At 45.7% G+C, this 15,803-nt stretch overlaps 1 long non-coding RNA gene across 1 annotated transcript; it reads right to left on the reverse strand.

The window, feature by feature from the left end:
• Positions 1-12,010: 12,010 nt before the first annotated feature.
• Positions 12,011-15,603, reverse strand: LOC144136174 (uncharacterized). The gene is made up of 3 exons (XR_013315570.1): positions 13,411-15,603; positions 12,940-13,310; positions 12,011-12,671 (listed from the first exon to the last, which is right to left on the reverse strand). It is a non-coding gene; the product is annotated as an uncharacterized LOC144136174 (long non-coding RNA).
• Between the last annotated feature and the right edge of the window lie 200 nt (positions 15,604-15,803).

Raw genomic sequence — 15,803 nt, forward strand, 5'->3', positions numbered from 1 at the left:
AGTAATAAAAAAACGATTAATAGCAAACTCAAACACTATTTGCGTTGGCGGATTGTATTTAAAAAATACTTACCTTTGCAACTTTGAACAGAGGGCACATGCAAAGCAACAACTTCTTGCCATGTGCTATGTCCTGTTTGTCTCTCCATGTATTTTACAAAGTAGTATGCCAGATTGATGACAACTTGAATTGTCTGAAGCAGCCCTACTGACTGCAGGGGTCTAAGCTTTACTCGTTTTCTGCCTGCTTAAAATCTCATTTATTTGAAATAAATTAAACTAATCGCAATTAAAAACAAACATTAGTTAGTGTGGCACACTTTATTAAAAAACATTCGTACCTATGCAACATTTACCAGGGGGCACTTGCAACGCTGCAACTTCTTGCTAACGTCTATTTTAGGCATAGAGGTTTCTCCACATGTTATACAAACTTTTATGCTAGAGAGATGACATGCTAAATTCCCTGAAGCAACATGCCCGCAAAAATTGCATTTTAATTTGCAATATAAAAAGAAACTAATCGCAAAATTAAACGCAACCATTACTCATGTTGGCGCGTGGATTGAATAGAGTACTTCAATCTGTATTCCGGGTCTTTCGGTTATGTGCGCTTGTAACTACGACGCTGCCAAGCTGTTTCAATTCCCGCTAATGAATTTTCACGGCCAAATCTCAACAAAACTTTCTCTGTCCTGTGTTCGTCCCTTTATTTAATACGCCTCTACTGTATGGGACACTGCACAGCAATTGGGGCAAATTCACAACAGGGCAGCAAGATTCGTCTCGGGCAGGTACGGCCGGGCGCAGGGATAGTTGTACAGAAATGAATAATGTCTTGACGTGGAAGCCCCGCCGCGGTGGCTCAGCGGTTAGGGCGCTCGACTACTGATCCGGAGTTCCCGGTTTCGAACCCGACCGTGCCGGCTGCGTTTTTATGGAGGCAAAACGCTAAGGCGCCCGTGTGCTGTGCGATGTCAGTGCACGTTAAAGATCCCCAGGTGGACGAAATTATTCCGGAGCCCTCCACTAGAGCACCTCATTCTTCATTTCTTCTTCCACTCCCTCCTTATCCCTTCCCTTACAGCGCTGTTCAGGTGTCTAACGATATATGAGACAGATACTGCGCCATTTCCTTTCCCCTAAACCAATTATTATTATTATTATTATTATTATTATTATTATTATTATTATTATTATTATTATTATTATTATTATTATTATTATTGACGTGGGAAAGTCTTGCTGCTTCTAAACGACATGACCATTCTTGTAAAATTTGCGAGTACCGTCCAAGGACGAACTTGTTCGCGAATTCATTTTTTGTTGAAACTGTGCAACAGTGGAATCGACTTTCGGAGGTTCAAGTGTGCGCTGTAAACGAAGACGTTTTTTTTTTTTTTTTTGCCAATCCGTGAATCCGGGACCCTGCTATACTGCTATAACACCTTCGAGCAATGCGGGGTAATTCTTGATTAAAAATTCAAGTGCGAACTTTTCGGAGTGCGTCGTCTGTTCGCGCTTAAGTTTGGGCAGTGGTTTAGGACGCTTCATTCACTCGCTGCAAGTTGGCCTGTTATATATTGTCGCAGCGCGACTGCTACAGCGCGGAGCTGAATATTTGATGTACAGTACGGTACCAGCAACCGCTGCCCATTACGAGCGACCGCTTTTTGTAACAGAATGGCTGCGAAGAGAGCTTATATCATGCAAATCCTTGGAGGAATATCGCTAGTTTTTCAACACCTGTTGCGCCGGTTCAGTGGTACGTAAGAGCGCTCGAGGCGACTGAGCCGACGACTCGGGTTCAATAACGCGGCCGCGACTTTCTATGAAGGCGAAAGGCAGGAGTGTGCTGTGAAATATCAGACTTACGTGTGGTCGAAATTAATCCAGATCCCTTCACTACGGCGTCCCTCACCGACAATGTGTCGCTTCGTGACGTGTCCCACAATTTACAATTTTTTTCACATTTTCTAGTCTTTGTAGAGCTTTCATGTGCACTGCATCGGAGCTGCAAGGGTTTCTTGCCGCGCGGTATCACGTGAGCTGCCTTTGGCTGCAAGCATTTTGGTACACCGCATTTTAGTTTCTGTGCTAAAATTGGCACATGCGGCACGTTGAATTCTTCCTCTTGAAAGTTTACTGTGCTTACCAGCTTCACGACCTTTCCTAGGCACAGTCTGCTTTCCTGTCGGTACATGCCCCTGTCAGAATTAACTGCTTTTGTTCAATATTTGCTATGGCTTAGGGCATAGTTAGTGCAGAAACTTCCATGATAAACAACTGTCTCAAGCTACTAAATTTCAATGCGGCTGTAATACAAAAATGCAACTGCATGACAAATGTCTTGCATTTTCAGTGCTACTGTTTTCTTCCTGATTGCACACGTTATGCCTCAGCGAGCATGCACCGAGACTATGTGGCTGAAAACCTCTACTAATGCGCGTCCAGGGCCTTATGGGCAACTGACACAGCAACTATGCCAATGTCCACTTACTGAAGCTTTATTGCATGTATGAGAACCTTGCTCACACACACGCAGAATTAAACAAACATAAATATGCACTGCAATTCATTTCAGAGCCTGCATGGTGGTGCGGAACATTGCATGCCATATGTATATCCGTTGCAGCTCTGAATGTTAAGAATTCCCGTTTTTGAATTCCCAATGCTGGTTGCTGCATTACGTAGATAAAAAAGAAAGTACTAAAATAAGTGCTTTGTTTTGTGGGGTCTTTAGAAATATCCAGTAGATTCAGAATGTAATATCAGTGTTGCTTCCCATCAAGGCAGAGAGGCCTTGCAGAGGTAAAAGAATATCGGTTTGCGAGTTGCACAGTGAATTATACATTCTTCTTTTTTCCACGGTGTTAATTTGTTTGAAAATGTTTGAGATGTTGTTAAAGTAAAAAACCTTTTCACATGGGTAGTTGCTGTTTGTACCCCAACAGAATTATCTCCTTTTGGTTTCCATGTGCTGTCTGGGGAAGCTAACTGCCATTCTTTAAATTATATGCTTGCTGATTATGGCTGATATACTGTGACATTTCTTTTCTGTTAGGTAAGCTTCAATAGGAAAATTACTCTTCAGACAATGGACACGATGTGAGCAAAATTACAAGCTGTCACTACAAAATAATCTTCTGTATACCGTATACTTCTCTTAATCTGGCAAAGGATATCTTGGCAATCAATTATGGCTGATATACTGTGACATTTCTTTTTTGTTAGGTAAGCTTCAGTAGGAAAATGAATCTTCGGACAATGGACACGATGTGAGCAAAATTACAAGCTGTCACTACAATATAATCTTCTGTATACCGTATACTTCTCTTAATCTGGCAAAGGATATCTTGGCAATCAAATAATGCCCTTTGAATATCAATCTGTGCAGGGAATGTTGCCTCCACAAACTTCGAGTTCTGTTCAAACACCATAAAAGAGAAAACAAGCGGTGGTAAGTAAGGCAGGCAGGCAAGGTTAACCTGAAAACAACATACAACACCAGAGCTTTCACATGTGTATGTGAATGGCTTATTTCTGGCATGTTTTTATTACTGCAACCTATTTACAGCGCATAGGTAAGGGGTCTTGAGTGACTGGATCAGCTTGATTTTACACCCATGACTCTTGCTAACACACTTAAAACATTTGTATGCCTTTTTTTTATCAATAAACCAATAAATTTTTTAGTGTGTGTGTCCTCCACATCAAGCTGAGAGAGCCCCTGCCAGATCTCTCGGCTTGAAAATGGGTGTCCAGCAACACAAGCAACGGCGAGTGCAAAGGAATTTTTTTTTCCTACACCTCAGTGCGAACCTCCTGCATTTTTGTTACCCCTGAAGAAAGTACACGTGGCTGGAACCGAGCAGCTTGTGATTGTAGAAGGTGACTAAATTTTGATTCTGCTTTATAGGTTGACACTCCGGAGAAAGCTTTCTTGAGAGCACGTGCAGCAAAGTTTGCCTCGAAGGACATAAAGACTCGAAAGCGGATCAAGCGGCTGCAGTAGTCTAGAAGACCCCAGAAAAAAAAAAACGCTTGAAGAATTGAAGGCTGTGATTCAAATGCTACAGAGGCAAAATATCGTGCTGAAGGATCAGGTGGCTGTGCTTGACAAACCTTGGAATAGCCAATCAACACCTCCCTAAAAAACAGATATCCAAGCGCCCTGGCCGGGATGTGCCGAGGCAGTTTTCACCTGAGCTCAGGGCCTTTGCGCTGTCACTCAATTTCTACTCGCCACAAGCATACAATTACGTGAGACAGGTCTTCGACACCTGCTTGCCCCACCAAAGAACACTGCGAGAGTGGTATCAGACTTTAGATGGCAATGCTGGCTTTTCAACTGAGGCATTCAATGCTCTAAAAATGAATGCACCAAGATGAGCAGCCGAGGCCACCAAACTGTATGCAGTCTGATGACTGATGAAATATCAGTCAGGCAGCAGGTTCAGTGGAACAGGGGCAATTCTGAGGGGTTTGCTGACAAGGGCACAGGAGTTGATGGTGACTGCCTGCCACAGGCAAAAGCTGCTTTTTGTTGTAATGGCAGTAGCCATTAACGGACGGTGGAAGCTGCCGCTCGGATACTTTTTAGTAGATGGTCTTCTCGGCGAGCAGCGAGCTGATCTAGTTATATACACAAAGCCTGCTTCTTGCCCACGATGCTGGGGCAATGGTTGTAGCTCTAACAGGCGATGGAGCTCCAGCAAATACAGCCATGTCAGAGGAGCTGGGCTGCAGCTTCAAAAATGTAGACCAACTGAAGACGACATTCTCTCATCCTGCCACCCAAAAACCAGCGGCAGCATTTCTTGACCCTTGTCATATGTTAAAACTTGTCACAAATGCTCTAGCGCACAAAAAATCAACAAGGGAAACACGGTGGCATGGCAGCATATTGAGCGGCTACATAGTTTGCAACAAAAAGAAGGGCTTCACTTGGCCAACAAGCTGCACAGAGCGCATATTCAATGGCAGAGGCAGCCGAGGAAGGTCAGGTGTGCGGCCCAAGTTATGAGCCCTTCTGTGGTCACAGCACTTGCTGAATGTCGAGTGCTCAAAGTAGAAGGTTTTGCCGACTCACAGCCAAGTGAAGAATTTTTGAGGTGCATTAACAATACCTTTGATGCGTTGAATTGAAGGTCCATACAGCAAAAGGGATTCAAGAAAGTTTTAAATGAGTGAAATTTCAACGATGTTGAAGCCATGTTTAGAGCCTCCATCAGTTACCTGTCATCACTGAGCAAGTCTACCAGTGGCCACAGCATGATTGAGACGGCACAAAAAACGGGATTTTCAGATTTCACCACATGTATGAAAAGCTTACTTGCACTCTACAATTTCACTGTCATGGAAAAGAAAGTCCTCAAATATATATAGGCACACAAAGTTTGTCAAGACTGCCTGGAAGTTTTTTTCGGACTTATCAGGTCCCACAGAGGCCACAACGACCACCCAACTATTGTACAATTTCGTGCTGCTTTCAGAAAAGTAGTAGTTCACAATGAGCTCGGTGATGTAGCAACAGGGAACTGCCTGCCTTTAGAAACTGCAGCAATCTTGTCGTGCGGTAGTGCTATTATTGCTTCAGCAACTGAGACACTAAACGCGTCAAAAGGCAAAAGGCGCATCTTGAATGCGGACACTGCTGCGCAGCACCAAATAGCCAGAGATCACGACTGTATCTCACATCCAGAGCATAATACTGAATGGGGAGACAGAGTAGTGACGTACCTGGCTGGTTACGTTTCACACAAGTTGCATACTAAGCTGATGTGTGACCAGTGCGCGGTAGCGTTGTTTGCATCTCGACCACAGGGTGACACATACTCTTTCATTCAGAGAAAAAGTAGCGGAGGGCTGAGCTACCCATCAGAGAGAGAGTGTAATTAAAATCTGTCGTAAATCTGAGTCTCTTGTTCGATTGCCATTGCACGGTAAAAGCCTGTCATCAAGAACTTTGTTAACTAACCTTGTGCATGAAGTTTTGGTTTCATTCCAGCAACGATCTGTTTCTGGAGCTTCATGGCCACATGTTTCCGCTTGAGAATCATTATGTCCTTCTAGTGCAGAGCATTGCAGGGTGCTTTTTAAACATAGGCTCTATCACGTAGGCAAAAAGGTCACAGAAAGCTTCCAGGATAGCCATGTGCGACAAATTTTTAGGAAGCTTACCCAGTTTAAGGGCCAGTAGCGGGCATATAGCTACCGAGTTTCTTTCCGAAACTGTGAGGCAAAAGAATGCATGTCCAGTGGAGCATCATTTGGGAGAGCGGGGGAAGGGGTTATCATTTCAGGAGGGTTCTGGCTATGTACTGCGGCCAGTAGTTTAATCTTGCAATAGTCATAAGTCCTCAGTCTGAATCCTCTGCTAGTTTTTGCAGATAAATGTTTTGGTCAGCTCACACTCGTCAATGACTGGTTAGTAAACCCTGAATCCCCCCTTTTTTTGTGCATAGCATTTAGCATGTATATTTAACTATTGTTTGATTGCACGCTGATAATGTAAATAATGCCTCCTATATTTGCTTACTGGCCGTATTGGTTGGTCAAGAGCCCAAATAAATGTTTCTGACTATGCAACATAGTGTCACTGCTCTACTTTCACTATTATACATTTGGACATGCACAAAACTGTGTAAACAGGCCCTGCAGGCCAGCACGAACTGATGAAATCCTTTCAACAAGAGGTGGAGACTAAGGTAGGTCAACGGGGCCTCTTGCTTATATGACCAAGAAGAACCATTTCCACCTTAGTTCCTGCAGCAATATTTTGGGGATTTGTAAACAAGGTTGAGAAAGGTGGTGCAACTTGCACAGCTAGGTCGTATCGGCTACGCTGTATCGTTTATTCTGAAGTGCATATATGTTAGCCAAGTTGATATTTATCGGGTGACTGAGAATACCGACTAGGTGAGCACCGTTGAAGTTATGCTGCAGAATAACTGTATGACAGAGCTAGGTTTGGTCCGACCGCGAAGCTGCGGGGTTAACAATTAATAGCCCCATGCTACTGAAGCTGAGTTGCATGCGCGCGTATTGTACAGGGTTCATCTGCTCTCGCGCGCATGGCAGCGGCGCATTCAGAGAGGTTTTTCACTTAATCTATATATACATAGTTTTGCAGTGCTAAACTCGCACTGTGCGAATACTACTTGGGGGGGGGGGCACCTGCGCTCCGGACGACGCGGATTTATAAGCTTGGTATATACTGTCGTATAACATCTCTGAGTGAAATTCCAGCGAGAATAAGCGAGCGTAACAGAGAGAAGCATTTTACGGTGAGCGTTTAGCGTTGCAGCAGTCGGTACTGCGCAATTAATATATACACCAAAGCGCAAGGTGATCCATTTCAGACACACAAGATCGAGCGAATGCAATGGGATCAAGTGCAGAGCGCTGAGCCGTTGCGGGCTGCAGTGGCCGGACGACCGTTATTTTAAGGGTTTCGAGAAATAAGGTGTCTCGAAACCGCGCAGCCCGCCGCAGTCGTTCCCCTCGCACGGGCGTAGAGCCCGGCAGCCCTTCCGACGCCGAGGAATACGATCGCAAAAGCGTGCCGCTCGGTGTTATTCTATGCCTGCTACGCAAACTTCCTTTTGACACACAGCAGGGCAACGTGGAAAACGCTGAAAGCCTCTGCGTGTCTGCATAGTTCGAAAGGATGCAGTAGGCTGCTGCAGAAAACGACGGCTCGGTGCCGCACAGCCCGATCGCTCCGCATCACTGCACTAGCTTTGAAGAGAAAAATTTCCGCTAAACGGCGATTCGACACATCCAGAAGAAATCGTCAATGAGTGTGTACCGCTGCGAGGCGAGGCGAGGCGACTTTCAGACGCAAGGCAAAGCCGAGCACATCACCTCGAAAGCCCACTCGCCGCCACCAAGAAAAAAACTCGGGCTACTCGCACCCACCGCTCTCTGGCTCTTTGCAATAATGACGCAGTACGCTGTTGTTAGTGGCCCGATTTTTCATAGCAAAAACGACAACGTTGCTAATGGCCCGACTTTCTAAGCCTAAATTTTGGCGTTACTTCCACCACATTTTTAACACTGCAGTGCCTGCTGACACGCTGACACGGGAGTGTCACCAGGCTCTGCCTTTTAACTGTCGTAAGTGGTTCTGGTTGTTGGCGAAAAATTTGTGTGCAGGGCGTGCAACTGTTTCTTGGAGAACACCTTCACTGCACTGCACAGGGTTGGGGGAGGGGAGTTAAAGATATAGAATAGAGGACGGGTCAGAAGGCGGAAAGGGCGGCAAGTGCACGGCAGAATGCGGCACGAAAAGCGCGATACACAGGCACGAGAAACAGTGGGCGGGCACACATTGCGAAGCGCGCACTGGTGTGAGTCAGAAGACGTCCATGCACTCATTGATCACAGTATGTTTCTTAGTGCAGGAGGAGGGGAAGTGGAGACGCCAAAGAGTCTCTGGAAAGAAGTTTGCGGGCACACAATGTAGCGCGCGATGGTGAAAATTCAGCACACTGGGGCACAAAGCACAGAAGGTTTGTGTTCACAGCACGCAGCACAAAGCACTTGGGTGACACTAGATGCGCCTGCGAAGGCCTGCCTCATCGACGAAGGAGACGAGAGCGGACAGGGCAGGTTTCCTTTTGTGTGGCGATGCCTAAGGGAAGACTGAGTCGCCGGCAGTGGCAGAGGGCAGGCCGAGCTTGCTGTATTCGGCGCGCATTATGGAGCGCACGTTAGCATGAACGGGGCACTCACAGAGCAGGTGCTCAACTGTTTCTGTCTCTACGCAGTCAATACAGTTTGTGTCGGCCTCTCCCATGAGGCGGTGGCGTCGGTCTGCCGTGAAGACACAACCAATCCTGATGTGCAGGAGTAAAGAGTATGCCGCGCGTCCGAAGGCAGTGTACGGGACAGGCCTTGGGAGCTTGCCGGATGCGACGCGGGGGTCTGGGTGGCAAAGTGCAACCTTGTGGCGTAGTATGTGACGCGCTGCGTCAAAGGCCGAGATAGCCTCACAAACTGGACCTGCTGGGTTGGAGTGGACTGCCTAGGCGAGTCGGTCAGCAGCTTCGTTTCCTGGCACTCCCACACGGGATGGCACCCACTGCAACAAAATATCACAGCCGCGCGCACTGAGCGTACACAGTTTGTGGTGTCGCTGCTTAAAGATTACGCGTTATAAATATTAGGCAACAGAGCGCGGTGACGGCCGAGAGCACGGTGTAAGAATAGGTAGGAGTACCAACGGCGCCGCTTGTCTTATGCTCCGGACGTTCCGCGAGGAATCTCGCAGTTTTGCAGCGTGCTGATAGATGGCGGCACACAACCACAAGGCCGTGGGTGTCTAAAAACCAGCGCCGGGAGGAGACAACTTAAGAGACTCCGACATATTGAATCCCAACTGGCCTCTGCCATGTACCGAAAATGCTCGACTGGTAGCCCAGTGTAGCTATGATTGCAAAATGCCATTCAAGTTAAAGCACTTTGAAGCGCAAGCATTATTTACTTTGGCGGATTTGATGTAAAAAAAACTTACCTTTGCAACTTTGAACAGAGGGCACTTCCAAAACAACAACTTCTTGCAATGTGCAATGTTGTGTTTGTTTTTCCATTGGTATAATAAGTTGAATGCAAGAGATATGAGATGTTTAATTGTTTGAAGCAACCCAGCTAACAGCAGGAGTACAAACGTCCCACGTATCTATCTGCCTAAATTCTTTTTTAGTTTCCATAAGTAAAAACAAACTAATAGTAACATAAAAACAGACAATATTTTCGGTAATACGTACCTTTGCAACTTTTATCAAAGGCCACTAGCAGGACTACAACTTCTTACTAAGGGTTATTTTTGTTTTGTTTATCCATATGTTATACATATTTCTCTGCAAGAGAGATGACAAGCCAAATTGCCTTAAGCAATCTACCTGCGAAAGGGACGATTTATTTGCAGTAAAAAAAAAACTATTAATAGCAAACTCAAACACTATTTGCGTTGGCGGATTGTATTTAAAAATTACTTACCTTTGCAACTTTGAACAGAGGGCACATGCAAAGCAAGAACTTCTTGCCATGTGCTATGTCTTGTTTGTCTCTCCATGTATTTTACAAAGTAGTATGCAAGATTGATGACAACTTGAATTGTCTGAAGCAGCCCTACTGACTGCAGGGGTCCAAGCTTTACTCGTATTCTGCCTGGCTAAAATCTAATTTATTTGAAGTAATTTAAACTGATCGCAAATAAAAACTAACATTTGTTAGTGTGGCACACTTTATTAAACAAAATTCGTACCTATGCAACATTTAACAGGGGGCACTTGCAACGCTGCAACTTCTTGCTAACGTCTATTTTAGGCATAGAGGTTTCTCCACTTGTTATACAAACTTTTATGCAAGAGAGATGACATGCTAAATTCCCTGAAGCAACATGCCCGCAAAAATTGCATTTTAATTTGCATTATAAAAAGAAACTAATCGCAAAATTAAACGCAACCATTACTCATGTTGGCGCATGGATTGAATAGAGTACTTCAATCTGTATTCCGGGTCTTTCGGTTATGTGCGCTTGTAACTACGGCGCTGCCAAGCTCTTTCAATTCCCGCTAATGATTTTCCACGGCCAAATCTCAACAAAACTTTCTCTGTCCTATGTTCGTCCCTTTATTTAATACGCCTCTACTGTTTGGGACACTGCACAGCAATTGGAGCAAATTCGCAACAGGGCAGCAAGATTCGTCTCGGGCAGGTACGGCCGGGCGCAGGGATAGTTGTACAGAAATGAATAATGTCTTGACGTGGAAGCCCCGCCGCGGTGGCTCAGCGGTTAGGGCGCTCGACTACTGATCCGGAGTTCCCGGTTTCGAACCCGACCGTGCCGGCTGCGTTTTTATGGAGGCAAAACGCTAAGGCGCCCGTGTGCTGTGCGATGTCAGTGCACGTTAAAGATCCCCAGGTGGTCGAAATTATTCCGGAGCCCTCCACTAGACCACCTCATTCTTCATTTCTTCTTTCGCTCCCTCCTTATCCCTTCCCTTACAGCGTTGTTCAGGTGTCTAACGATATATGAGACAGATACTGCGCCATTTCCTTTCCCCTAAACCAATTATTATTATTATTATTATTATTATTATTATTATTATTATTATTATTATTATTATTATTATTATTATTATTATTGACGTGGGAAAGTCTTGCTGCTTCTAAACGACATGACCATTCTTGTAAAATTTGCGAGTACCGTCCCAGGACGAACTTGTTCGCGAATTCATTTTTTGTTGAAACTGTGCAACAGTGGAATCGACTTTCGGAGGTTCAAGTGTGCGCTGTAAACGAAGACGTTTTTTTTTTTTTTGCCAATCCGTGAATCCGGGAACCTGCTATACTGCTATAACACCTTCGGGCAATGCGGGGTAATTCTTGATTAAAAATTCAAGTGCGAACTTTTCGGAGCGCGTCGTCTGTTCGCGCTTAAGTTTGGGCAGTGGTTTAGGACGCTTCATTCACTCGCTGCAAGTTGGCCTGTTATATATTGTCGCATCGCGACTGCTACAGCGCGGAGCTGAATATTTGATATACAGTACGGTACCAGCATCCGCTGCCCATTACGAGCGACCGCTTTTTGTAACAGAATGGCTGCGAAGAGAGCTTATATCATGCAAATCCTTGGAGGAATATCGCTAGTTTTTCAACACCTGTTGCGCCGGTTCAGTGGTACGCAGGAGCGCTCGAGGCGACTGAGCCGACGACTCGGGTTCAATAACGCGGCCGCGCCTTTCGATGAAGGCGAAAGGCAGGAGTGTGCTGTGAAATATCAGACTTACGGGTGGTCGAAATTAATCCAGATCCCTTCACTACGGCGTCCCTCACCGACAATGTGTCGCTTCGTGACGTGTCCCACAATTTACAATTTTTTTCACATTTTCCAGTCTTTGTAGAGCTTTCATGTGCACTGCATCGGAGCTGCATGGGTTTCTTGCCGCGCGGTATCACGTGAGCTGCCTTTGGCTGCAAGCAATAGGTACACCCCAGGTGAAAATTTCCTGCTGGGAATCTGCTGGTCCCAACACTGCTGGGATTTTGGCAGATTCCCAGCAGCTGCTGGGACCAGCAGGAGCTGCTGGGACCAGCAGGCGTTGCTGGGACCAGCAGGCGTTGCTGGGACCAGCAGGCGTTGCTGGGACCAGCAGTTGTTGCTGGGACCAGCAGGTGTTAGTGGGGCCAGCAGGCATTGAAATGAGCTTTGACCTCTCAAAATGTGTGAAAGAATAAGATCAGTAGAAACGAGGCAAATACCACCAACACAGAGCTGTATGGTATTGGTGTCACTTCTATTGTTCTAGTTCCTTCACGCAGAATTCGATGAACCCAAGCTAAACCAACGTGCCAGTTCTGCTCATCCGAGACTGCCGAGCAAACACAGCTCATTGGACACAGGTTCCCACTTGCTGCTTTGACGCATACTAATGCATTACATGTTCTCAACAGCAGGAGAGGGCAAGAAGATCTACTTGTCTTGTGCAGTTTAGCATGTTTATTCTCATGTTATTCTCATGTGAATGGACAGTTCACTGCATATCCTTCCTCTTGGATTTTACGACATCTTGAATCTTCTCGCAGAGGATCCCGTTGATGTTTTTTTACGACGGGGTCCACGTCCACGCCCTTTTGTAGACCCCAGTGCTTGACCGTGGCTGCAAAAAAGTATTTACAACAGTTAATAAGGTGTTGCAGAGATAGCTGCCATATGAAAGGAAGGAGGGGTGTGACAGTAGGATCCAGCAGGTGATTGCAGGGGCATAGTGCACATAACTCCCAACTTGCTATAATAACTAAAGAACTTTAGCCAACTCGCTTCTTGGCCTATAAAGAATTATCATTCACGGTTTCAGATTTAATCTGACGTTTAAAGGTGTCTGATAATTATAAGGCAGCTTATAGCTAAGCAGGCGTACTACTTACCACTTGGCGGCTGTCGCGGCTTTGAGCTGCCAGTGTTTTGCTTCTGGCATCGTCCATATTTTTTTTTAGCATGGTCTCATCATACTCTGCTTTTTTGGATGCCAGCAGAGTTCGCTTTTGCTTCTAAAGAACGAAAAAACTAAAAACACAGGATGTGCTGCAACAAGCATACACTACAACACATCGCAGGTTAAATTTCACGAGATTGCACAATCAAACAAGATATAACACTGCACAATGCAAGCACACCTTCTTCTTTTGGGCTGCTGTTTCCTCTTCACATGTCTCACCTGAAGAATCATGCGAATCTAGAATTTTTGGCATCGCAAGTCTTTTTGTTTTCATCCTTTCCTGGATTTCTTTCTCCGACTCTGCAGTGAGAAATTCAGACATACACACACATATATTATAGTAACCCAGTTCGCGTGGCAAAATCTCATGCAATTAAGGTGCACAAAACTGAGCCATTACCTCCTAGCATCAGGACTTGGGTGCTGTAGTGACTGCTGTCCTTTCCGTCCAGCGGATCTCTCCAGAACGCGGTATACACAGACCGCGTATTGAAGTCTGTGTTGTTTTTCGGGTTGAAATTCGTAATATCCTTTGCAGGAATCACGTACAACTTCTTATCTATATCGTGCGCGAACCTGACAACGGCAAACATCGCACGTGTCTGTGGAGCGTGATGCACACCAAGGATCACTAATAACTCTGCAAGCGCAGATCAGCCGCAGATTAATTAACTGAATAAGTTCGGATTAGCGAAGTAATTTAAAAAGCTAAAAGCCGCCACAGTATGATAGAACAGAGAGACGGGGATCGATACTCGTCCGTGCACTCCGAGAAGACAGGGAAAAAGGGGAAAAGAAAGGTAAACAAGTACCCAATGTTGCTATCTCCAAAAATCGACGCGACAAACTTCGGACAAGAAAAAAGGTAGTCAGTAAGCAAGTTTTTCAAAACTGGTTTAAAACAGCACAATTGATACACAGTTACTTATTAAGTTTTAGTGGCATGTTCATGTAATTAAATGTGCTAATTTACTCGTAAATCAGTTCAATGAGCTCTTGAAGGATAGCCACATCGGCATTTTCACCAGTCCAGGTTGTCTAAATCCAATCCAAATCCAACTAGACGCTTCGTTCAACTCGACGACTGTAGTGCAGTGAACTAGTATATTTTCCGTAACTGTAGGGCCTCCTGCAAAATAGGCTAGGACACGAGTTTTTTTTTTTTTTGTAAGGGCCGCCCGATACAAAGAGAAAGCCCCATATCCAAATCCTGCAGCAGCAACAGCAATCCCCGCCTAGTGCTTCTCTTCGGTCGACGTTCAAGTGCTATTCGGATGGTGGCCGTGGTATTATTGTCACAGTGAGCTGAAAGAATGGGCCGCAGGAATAAGCGGTACCGGCGTTGTCTTGACCCAGGCAGCGATGCTGGTCTTCCGACTTCCACCAGAAGTTATCTTCGGATGTCTGCGCACCCACCGTCTCCAGCTGAAGGGCCTACGCGGTAATCGTCGCCAGTGCAAGGGGATACGCACCCGACGTCAACAGCGCAAGGATCTCCGCGGCCGCCACCATCGCCAGCGCAAGGATTTACACGCTAACTTCGCCAGAGCAAGGTCCTACGCGGTCATCTTCACCAGCGCTGACATCACCACAGGCCACGCATCATGATGGGGATGATTATGGCAGCAGCTATAATTGGTCAGGTCCTACGGAAACTCCTACATCGTCGAGCAATCACACGCAACTGCCTGACTTTTCCGAGCACCCTGAGACGTCAGATCAGACGCAATGCAGTGATTTAACTGTTGAGGACTTCCTTGCACTGACTGTGAATTTTGCCATCGAGTATGGATTGTCTTGGAAGGCAATCAAAGCGCTTCAAAGACTGATATTGTATATTCTTGATAGGCATGATCTTCCATTGACGAAGTATCGTTTTAAGAAAAGCGTTGGAGTTGGAATTCACAAGGCGAAGTTCCACTTTTACTGCTAGCCGTGCATGGAGCTTGTCGCAGAAGCTTGTCACTGTGTTTCTTTATTTAGTTACACCTGTCTCCCAATAAATACTCAAGTTTCAAGCGCTGAAGCAGTTGCCAAATGGCTATTAATACACACCTTCTGAATGAAACTAGTCATGTCTAGTTGGTTTCCAACTAGCTAGGTCATCTGGTCCAATACACGCCAGGTTGAATTCCCAGCTGATCAGCTTTTCTCCAGGCAAGTAAATAATAATCTCAATATAAACCCGGTTTCTTCTCTACTAAGACCAGTAGAACCCTTCTGACGACCGGCTACTTGATTTTAAAAGCAACAATATGTTTCAGTTGACCGAGTACAAAACCAGCAGGTTTACTGCTGGGACCAGTTGATCGAGTACAAAACCAGCAAGGTTGCTGCTGGGACCAATCCGCCAACACAAAACCAGCAAGTGGTGCTGCTGGGACCAGCAGACTCAGACACCAAAACCAGCAAGGTTGCTGCTGGGACCAGTTCCCAACACAAAACCAGCAAGTAGTGCTGCTGGGACCAGCAGGTTCAGACCAAAACCAGCAAGTGGGCTGCTGGGACCAGCAGGCCCAGACCGAAACCAGCAAAGTTGCTGCTGGGACCAGTACAAACCAGCAGATTCCCAGCAGGAAATTTTCACCTGGGACCGCATTTTAGTTTCTGTGCTAAAATTGGCACATGCGGCACGTTGAATTCTTCCTCTTGAAAGTTTTGTGTGCTTACCAGCTTCACGACCTTTCCTAGGCACAGTCTGCTTTCCTGTCGGTACATGCCCCTGTCAGAATTAACTGCTTTTGTTCAATATTTGCTATGGCTTAGGGCATATTTAGTGCAGAAACTTCCATG

Source organism: Amblyomma americanum, chromosome 6, assembly GCF_052857255.1.
Source record: "Amblyomma americanum isolate KBUSLIRL-KWMA chromosome 6, ASM5285725v1, whole genome shotgun sequence".
NCBI lineage: Eukaryota > Metazoa > Arthropoda > Arachnida > Ixodida > Ixodidae > Amblyomma > Amblyomma americanum.